Source organism: Falco rusticolus, chromosome 1 (assembly GCF_015220075.1).
Source record: "Falco rusticolus isolate bFalRus1 chromosome 1, bFalRus1.pri, whole genome shotgun sequence".
Lineage (NCBI taxonomy): Eukaryota > Metazoa > Chordata > Aves > Falconiformes > Falconidae > Falco > Falco rusticolus.
This window is the reverse complement of record NC_051187.1, coordinates 120,314,494-120,324,782: the sequence shown is the minus strand read 5'-3', so window position 1 is coordinate 120,324,782 and position 10,289 is coordinate 120,314,494. Positions and strand designations below refer to the sequence as shown.

Sequence of the window (10,289 nt, the reverse complement as noted above, 5' to 3'; positions counted from 1 at the left end):
TATTAGGCATGAAAAGCTACTGAAAGTAACTTGCATTTTTTCCTTCCCTCTCAGACAATATATTTGGGTCCCACAGCAATGAGGATAACTTGACTTTATAAGTACAGTGTGATAAAAATTGCTGCAAAGCATATTTTTTTCCAGAAGTCCCTAAAATTTTCATTAGAAGAAAATACAATTTTCTGTAATTCTGTTAGCCCTGATTATCAGGATTTCCACTACTTTTAAAAGTAATTGCTGCTTTCATCTGGAAGGATAGCTGATGGGATACATTCTGTCAAGTAAAACTAGTATTACAATTCAAATGGCATTCCAGTTTGGTACCTTACTGGCACAAATCAAGGACCAGTACAACTCATTATACAGCCATCTCAAACTAAAGGCCAATAGTACACCACCATTATTCACACTTACATGTTTATGTCTGTTTCTAGAAAAAATTAACATATTTCTCTGCACGAGACACATTTCTTGGTCTAATTAACATCCTTTTAATCTTTCCTTCTCTATTCAACATTTTATCCAAAGATACGTGAAAAAAAATTATTCTTTAATGTCTAATAAAAGTAAAGGTGTTAATTCAATTTATACACAAGAATATTAAAATGGAAGGGAACTGACATGACAATTTGTCTGTTCACCCACTGCCAAGATTGTTTCTAATTTTAATTTGGTGAAACCTGGGAAAGATGTTGTTAGCACTTCCCTGTCTCCTTCTCCTACCATTATTGCAGAAGAGTTGACATAGTCTCACTTTATTTATTTAATTCAAAGACCTCCTCACCTTCCTTTGGCTCAGTTTTTTTCTTTTTTTCTCCTCCCACCCATTCCCAGTCATAAAGCTTTCTGTAAATTATAGTAAGCTTCACAGCTCTGTGAGTTTAAAAAAACCTCTCATAAAATAAAGCCTTTTTTTTTTTTTTTTTTTTTTTAAAATCAGAACACATACAGGGTGCTTAAGAGAGATGTGAAAATGCTCTCATTTGACTACCATCATTTGAGGACAATTTTTGGCAGCAGACGAAATTCATAAAGAACACAAGGAATAAATTAGCAGGTCATCAACATCTTTGAGGCCACAGAACATAAGGACAAAAATTATAAGGAATAGTTAGATTAGGTGAATCAATGGATAAATTTTATATAAAAAAAGACAAGAGGGTCACTGTTTGTTTGATCCCCCTGATATTATTAAGCCAAATTGGGGGGTTTTCCATATATTTTTTTTTTTTTTTTTACATCTCCTAACTTTCAGTGCCTCGTTGCCAAGTGCCTGCCTTGGGTCTCCCAGAGCCTGCTCTCAGAGTTGAATATTTACAGTTCCAAATAAAGTGTTAAAGCACAGTCTCACAGTCAGGTTCAATATAGCTCAAACAGTCACCCAAAGTATGGCACCCAACGTTAGTGAAAACATTTGGAAATAATGGTCCACTACAGCACACTGTGTGAGAGAGAGAATAGTATGAAATTTGTACCTCACAATGACTGTATATGTAAAGTAAGTATTTTACAAGCCTTGTTATATCAGATTACTTAGAAATGTGAGGGATTTGTCCCTTCTTTGAGTAGAAAGTAATGTTTCCTGTTTTCAGCTGTCTTACTGTTACCAGATCTATTGCTGTTGCGGTAGAAACAAAGTGAATACATCAACAAATCAACAAGGAAAGATTTATTTTTCTTAATAAGTTAAATGAATAGAAAATGACCCATCTACAGTGGTCTCATGCCTAAACTGGGAGCTAAAAACATCTAAGTAATAGGAATATAACACCTTGCTGATACAATTTAAGCATTCAGAAATTCACCATATGCTTGACATATGCTAAAGGTCACAGGCAGCCAATGGCAAAACATAAGAGAGTTTCTAAATGTTATAAATAATAATCTTCGAGCTTAAAAGGCACTGAGCCCAACACGTAATAGATTTTAACACTGGAAGGACCTAAACTATGATTATCTTCTAGTCTGATCTTCTGCAGTATTTGGACTGGTTGTAACCGATTACGCTGTTTTCCATATATCATCCACCCTCAGATAAACCGTCATCCCCTGAAAGAACAGTATGCAGATAACGTACAAGTTAATGCAGAAAGCATCTGGCTCCAGCCAGTAGGCAAGAGCTATGGCAGATTCCTTCCCTCTCAGCCCTCACCATAGGACCCTTTTCTCCATCCCACAACTCCATCTCCCACATGCCCTTCCCTTAGCCCTTCACTCCTGACACTTACGGGTCGATAACTCGGTTCGGCGTGGAGAGCTGTGGTGGCTGCTGGAGGCATGAGGGAGCCACAACCATGGAAAGAGAGAGAAGAGCCATGGAGAGGATGGGGGAAGGCAGCACCAAACACCAACTGGGACAGCAGGACATAGAAACGGGAAAGGCTTGTCCTCACAAGGCAATGCATGGCATCTAGGAAAAAGTCACATTAACTTTTATTTTCATGGTTTGATGGCTCACTCTTCTGGTTGGGGTCAGGTTGGCACATGAAAGGAAACTGGAATTAAATTTTCACCTACATAATAACTTGCGCTGCAGAGTGTTTCCTAAGTATGTTAAGTACATAAATATGTGTGATCAAGTTTATTTATATAAGCAAATGTCTATAAATATTGGAATTTCACATAAAATGTCAAAAGTTCATATTTCCATAATAAAGTAAGTAATTCCAAAATGAGCCTTGATTTACTGTGTGTAATAGTCTTCAGCACTTGAACCCATGTTCTCTCTTGGCTCATTTTTTCCACAGTAATATTCTAGTTCCCCGCCCCCAATTTTCTTATTTTATCCTTTCCATACCCACAGGTTGTTCTCTTTATTAATTAAAAACACAACCAGAGTTAACATATACTAGTCAGCTGAATAATACAGCTTTTAGGCTGATTAGCCCATGAGCCCAGTCAGACATGAGAGCTCCTGAGCTCAGACTTTAGGAAGGAAGGAAGAAGAAGAAAAGGCAGGGGACACCAACTTAATGCTCTCTCCTTCACCTACTTGTAAATACAATTTTTTTTCCTGATAACTTTCTACCACTTTAAATGTTTGTAAAACTGCCAGACAGGTCATAGACAGATAGAGCCCAACAGCATAGTAACATCAGCTTTGTTTCCTCTAGCTCTCAGGTTTTGCCCAGTACAAAGGTACTTTCTTTTTTTTCCCCCTTTTTTTATTTTTTTAATCTTTACAATGCACATCAGCCTTCCAGTCAGCAAAAAGCCATTTTGGCATGCACTTTGTTCTTCATTTTGATTTAGCTCATCCTTATTTGATACAGTACCAAAGCCTATTCCTAAAGTTACATTACAGCTGCAGGATATGACTCCTTGTATGATTAAAGTTTGGATCTCATGAAATGGGACTAATTGCATTAGGAAAAGGTATGTATGCATACCACAAAATATTTTTCTGTAGGCTGCATTATGCTTTATTAAAGCAAGAGCTGGGAATAGACACAAAAATTCAAGTCCGACTTTGGCAACTGAATCAGTAAACTAAAAGTTAGGAAGGGAAGAGATATGGAAATGTTACAGCTACTGAAGATTAGTTTAACACTTAAGAGGAAAGATACGTGGTTAGTCTTTGACATGAAAGTCATTCACTGTGTGGGTTCCAGCTCCTCAATACACTGTTAGTAACACTGTTCATTTTATTGATCAACAGATTATTGTTAGATTACTAGAAACCTGGCCTTGGGCTGATATAACATAGCATTTTATTGCCTTTCTTGCAATCCGGTGTTAGTCCATAAGCCAATGGACTTGTCATTGGTGGCAACGGCTACCAAGTAAATGGTGTTTTCTTATTTCAGCCTCTGGCAGTTACAGGCAAAATATTCTTGGGTAGAGCAGTGCACACGAGGTTTTTGTGCTGCTTTGAGAAAAAAAGACCTGGCCATTTGAAATCCTTACAGTTTCAAGGCTTCCTTAGGATGCAAATGCTTATCTCTTACTTCATAAGAGATGTAGCTTCTCTTAACGAAATATTTCAGTGGTAGATGGATCTGTCACTTCCCGTTATGTTTTGGTGGAAGACCACTTCATTACATTAAACAGGAGAGTTATATAAAAACTTTCAAGTATTATTTTTTTCTTCACAGAAAAAAAGGCTATTTACCAAATTTGAAAACCATACAGGCATTTCTTGATTTTTGAGCTATTTTAGCTATTTTGAAGTTAGAAAGGGAATCTTCTAAGCTTAAAGGGAATGCATTTTTCAGTAAGGAGAAATAAACAAGATGAAACAGGAAACATCCTATCTTTTCTTCCCCAAACTTCTAAAAAATGTTAGGAATTTTTTATAACTATATCTTTGTATTATTTCCAGTAAATTTCTTAAACAATATTTTTATCCTTGCATCCAAATTGCAAGTGAGCTAATATCTAAAATAACCTTCTAGCATTCTAAAAGAAAGATTTTCAAAAGACATTGCTCATCTGCAGTTCAATTGTCTTTAATTATGGCCCAGAATAAGAGATAACAATTTCTTGCTCCCTCCCTCCTTTTATGGGAAGACAGACTGAATTACTTACAGTTACACTCAGCAAAATAATTGGGTCATTAAAGCAGAACTGGGCCACCTGCATATAAACACTGAGATTAAAAAAAAAAACAAAAACAACAAAACAAAACTAACCCATACCCATTTGGCTGTCATCTAGCACTGAAAATGTCTAAAATCATCACTCACCTTCATGTTTGACCATGAAATCACTGTAACAGCTTGACATCTGCCCAACCTCTGTGGGTTGACCTTTATCCACTAGATACCCAATAGATACTCAAAAGACATTTTTCATACTATAATGACAGGATGCAACCATCCACAAATAAAATTTCTCACTGATGTTGCTACACCACAAGTGTTATGCCATCTCTTGGGAAGGTGGATGTCTCAGCTCGTACTTTCAGAGCTATCAGAGGCTCAGGGTAGAAGGGAGGGAGCAAGAGGGCTGGTGTGAAGGATGCAAAGGAGTATCTCTGGGTACTCTTGTTGATGATTTACTCTGTTGTGGTAAATCACTGAGAGAAGGAAAGCATTCAGCTGGGATGGGTAAGACCTAGCATCATCTCAAAGCCTATTTCCATACCCTATCCAAAACCAGCTGGATGCTAAACTCAGAAACAGGCTTCAGAACAAGAACAGGAACATAACCTTCCCATCCCAAAGTGGATGCCACAGCCATCAGGCTGCAGAGCTATGCTCCCTGTTGAACGCACTTGCACAGAGATGCATACCCTTCTATGTTCAAATAAAAAATGGGGACCAATAGGGACTCCACTCTTTAACAATTAAATAAATACATAAAATCATATTTAACAGAATTCTAACTTTTGACAGAACCTTAAGTGAAAGATTCAGGGTCTTTCTAAGTGAACTGAAATACCTTCACAGAGCCCAAGCACCAAAGAATCCACAGGGGTGTACATCTACTTATGCAGCATCCCACTGACAAGACAAAGTGATACAGCTCTCAGATCCTGGCATGCTTTCTCCAGAGCACGCTCTCAGGCCCTTGCTTTGGCTGATCATCGCACCGAGAGCTCCCCCCTGCAATGACACCCTGCGCCCCAAGAACCTCCTTACAGAGCTCTAAAGTCCCTTGGTCAGTTAGCTTTTAATTAACATGCTGAGGGCTCCCAGTTGCTTTAGCTGGTGAATAGGTGAAGTGGGCTTATGAATCCCCAGCCATCTTTGCTTTCTCTTCAGCCACTAACTCTGTCATTCATCTGGGAAAGAAATAAAAAAGGTAGTCTCTGTCATCCAGTAAGATCCAAGCTACTTTTCAAAACATAAAACCATTCTTTAAAAGAAATCCCATGTTAGAGTTCCCCAGAATGTGTCAGAACTGCATTTCACATCACAGGCAAAATGTTTTTTATTTACTCTGCTAGTAGTGCATTTACCTAGCTGCCACTCTCTCACACATCCACTGGGATAACTACTTACATATGACTTTTTGATTATTTCAGTGAAGCATATGCTTTTGAAGGATTACTGTTTAGTGATTAAACATTTTTCTACTTGACATTTTTGCATGAATTCAACTGGGCTAGGAATTTAACATAACAAGCAGTAGCTATCCAGACTCTTTAGCTGATTCTTTGTCTATTTAGTTTTAAAGATCACTGTTATATTTGATTTAGTCTAAGTAAACATGTGTGTCCCCCCAGTTTTTATTTTACTTCTCAGAAGTAAATTAAAAGAGAGTAATTCAACATTTTCTGGTGGTCTTCCAGAAAATGGGCATCTTTTCATCATCCAAAGTGAAAGAGAAAAAAAAAAAAAAGAAGCTAATTCTAATTATATTTTGAGTACCTTCTCCCCACCCCCATTCTGATATTTAGGTGGAGTTTTTATTGCTCCTCTTTTCTACAAATTAGAGTAAGTGCTTTAGCAGCACAATCAACCTCGTGTATTATGGAAAGTGGTCTGGAACACCGCCAATTTGATACTTCATTATAAAAGCAAAAAGACTTGTACAAATACTTTCTCCTCATGAATTCTGCAAATTAAACTCGCATCAGCCTTTTAATACTAAATCCTATTTATTTTTCAATGTAACTTGTTTATGCTGAATACAGGCTGCATTTTGGCACTACTTCTCTATTTTGTTTCATTTTATCACATATGTCACAAGTAATCATCCAAAGCTATGAAATGGTCGAAGACAGATTACTGAACAATTTAAACAGTGGCTTTTAATACTGAGACAAATCAAACTGTCTTGTAAACCACTACATTCAGTGAAGAATTGCATGGGATAAACTCCAGCAGTCAATAAACTATAATGGAATTAAAACCTATTGAAAATGCACCACTCTTGTTTTGATCTTATTTTTTAATCTTTCTAACTACCATGTCCAGTGCTATCTGTACTACCATGGATTAGATATGTGAGGAGCAGCCAGAGTTTTAACGGAATCATTAGACATTTTTCAGGCTGGAAATGTGGTTATATGTAATTTATTCTTCTTCATCTGTGTACTTTCATTTTTTCTCATGTTAAAAACAGTATAGGACGAAATAAAATTTTTAGTGGCGTTCCTCAAAGAAAATGTGCTATTGCCATAACTTTGCCCACCGAGGAGGCTTGCTGTCCCACAAAGATCTTCCTAATTGACTCCCTTTAAGCTGCCATTACAGCACAGTTATTTCCTGAAGATAATTGATCAGAGCACAAAATCTCCATGAAGCGCTGTAACAATTCTTCAGATTTGCATGGGAAATATCTGTCAGCTGTGAGGCTCAGGTAATTGCACTATTATCTCCCAAAAGTAGACAAAACACATCTTTACTTTTCAGTTAAATCCATACAAACCTTTTTTTTTAAAACAGGTGTATTCAGAGTCGCACACACGCAGCACTCTCTCTGTACTGCTCTCTCCAGCAGTCCACTGATGTAAAAAAACCTGGAGATTTGTTACTAGAAATAATACTGTACATGTCCTTTCATGAAAGTAAATGTGTACATAAGATCTCAGATTATCTTTTCCACTACTCAACACGCATCTGTTTTCACCCTCATCATTATCAAAACTAATTTCTTACAAAAATGCAGATATTACAGGTGTTGCAAATAGATCCTTCAGTATATCAGGTCTGAGTTTGTTTTAAATGGAAGATCTTTTTTTCTTCATCTTATGTGTATTCTAACAATTAATGTATGTTCAAAGACATTACTTGAAACTTTTGCTTGTTTGCCACTGATCTAAATCACTGTATGTATTTATTTTTGAAAGCTTCTTACAAGTTTTTAATCCTCAGAAATCCTCTTGACAGCAATGAGGTGATGGGAGGCAACCGTAATGATCTCTGTCTTCCACAAAGCAATTAGTTACTCAACTTGAAGACGGATTTTCTTATTCCAAAGCGATCAGTATACCATGGCCCAGTGGGCTACTGTTGTTTACATAGTTTAATAAAATTCAAATCCATAATGTATCAGTATCTCTTTTTTCTTTTACCCTGAGGTAACCCAGTTCCACTGAGGCTGGGGGAATCATCCTTGATGTGCAGTACTGTTGTGACAGAGCTGCTCTAACCCTGCATTATGAGTGAGATTTATTAGCAATACAATTTTTTATTCAATCTCTTCAAACACTTCACAATCATTAACTATGTTTTCTATTCAAATAACTCTTTGCAAGAAAGTTTGAATGTGCCAGGGGTCAGGGTTTTCAGCTAGTACAAAAGAGAGCAGATCTGCTGAAGCATGAGGGAGCCACATCTACTTACTCTACTGAAGATGTGCCTTCTTCATGGCTACTCTCATTTTCCTGACACTCTCTGTCACTTGATTGTGAAAGCACTTCAAGTTTCATGAAAAGATATCATGCTTTTACTTCACACATTCAAATTATACTCAAGATCTAGCTCAAGTACTACTTTGCCTTTAAACAACCTTGCCAGATGAATATTTTGGTGGACATTACACATTAGTTATCAGAAATCTCTGGGTTTGTTTCCTAAACTAGAGAATTATCTGTGAGCAGTTGATTCTGCATCATCAATTCATGCCCTATTTGTTTCTTGCATTTGTCACTGTGATCTTTCTAAATTACTCTTCCAATTCTGGATTTTTTATTTGGGAAGATTACTGAACAGTAATCTAATCTAGATTTGTTTTATTTCCATTCTATATACACCTTCTTCTGCTATTTAAAAACAGAGGCATTTTCAGGAAGAGTTGTAGGGGGTTTATCCTTACGACACCTAGCTTATCGAAGTCAGTTCTGTTGATAGCCAGGTCTTTGAACAATTAGTTCCCTTTTGCCACACCACAACTACCAGAAAAAAAGTTCCCACTGTATAAATTCAACTAAAGCTCATTTTACTGCTGAACAGCTGGTTTAGAATGTAACTCTTTTATGAAGTGAATGGTGGTTTATGTTATATAGCATTAAATAATGGGCTTATGTTACGTCAAATGCATGGATTAAAAACCTAGGTACAAAACTCATTTGATGTGCAAGAAATCTTGGAAATCATATGTAAGGTGAAGTATGCTTGTTTCTAGTTGAGAAGGCTTCAAATACACAGTGATATTCTAACTTCAACAAAGCTCTTCTCTTAGCATCTAATATTTACAACAAGCAGCATGCTGTGTATCCAAAGAACGTAAACTTTAAGATGCAACTACAAATATTTACTACAGATTAGATACATAAAGAGAATGATCTAGACATTTTTTTTTTTTACAAATTCCTCTGTTTGTATAGCCAGTAACAACACAGGGCACAAGTATATTTTCACAAATAATGTCACAGTTGCTGTCACTGCTTCTTCACTACTGTGACACAGTAGTTTCTCACTGATACCACAAAGTTGTATATAATGCAGCCTAGCAAGTGAGAGCTGCAACTTTTCGTGACCATACTAGCATACAACATCAGTAAATACACATGGCATGATTCTCACGTCAGTTGCTCTGTGTTTTGGGGGGATTAACTCACAATGCCATTATGTCAGTATACAGGTGACTTGCTGAAGCAAAGAAGTAGAAGGATGCTCATAGCGGTGTGAGAACCGTGCCTATGAAACAGAAATAATAACATGGACCATGGATAAATAAGAGGAGAGCAGGAAGACAGTACACCAGCTAGCAGAGTTGGTGGGGCACTCAGAGTGCAGTGCTCTATCACATAAAGCACTACACCCACCATCTCATTTCCTGAATTCCTGTGGTAGGATAAGACTCTGGGAGTAACATCATGTTCAGTTGGCCCATGTGCCCTGTCATCTTGGATCAATGATTACTTGGGTCAGGGATGTTGTGCAAACTCACCACAGCTCTCTTGCCCAGGTTTTCTCCCCAGGGATCTGGACCATTATGAAGGGTGCCATGAAGCGTTGGGGGTGGTCTTACCCTGACCCAGGTCTGGGATGTGCACCTACAGCCTTGGTCTCTGCTGGGCTTGTCACTAATGAACAAAAAAAGATGAAGGAAACGAAGGAAAGCGCCCTGGGTGCCACAGTTTAGACATAACCTCTTTGAGACAATACACAGGGCTGTTACTTCAAAAGGTACTACACTGGCCCTGGTAGCGACATACCCAAACATCCTAATGTTCATAAGACACAGAGGGAATTATTGAGAACTCATTTACCCTGACTTTCATGACTTCCAGCCTTTCCTGGCACCCTTTGCTTCCATTGATAAGCTTCAGCTGTAGTGCAATAAAAGCTTCGAGCCCAAGAAAAATGATGCTGCTCTTGCAAGTTCTATTGCCCAAGTATGAACTGTAGTAAAACAGAAAAGGGGAAGAGAGGAGCAGGAAAATTTATACAGTA

The 10,289-nt window shown here is 37.5% G+C and overlaps 1 long non-coding RNA gene across 1 annotated transcript; it reads right to left on the bottom strand.

Annotated features, from left to right (window-relative positions):
* Nucleotides 1-1,715: 1,715 nt before the first annotated feature.
* Nucleotides 1,716-10,232, bottom strand: LOC119155539. Its single transcript, XR_005106748.1, has 4 exons — nucleotides 10,106-10,232; nucleotides 9,784-9,919; nucleotides 9,417-9,530; nucleotides 1,716-2,410 (listed from the first exon to the last, which is right to left on the bottom strand). It is a non-coding gene; the product is annotated as an uncharacterized LOC119155539 (long non-coding RNA).
* Nucleotides 10,233-10,289: the final 57 nt, after the last annotated feature.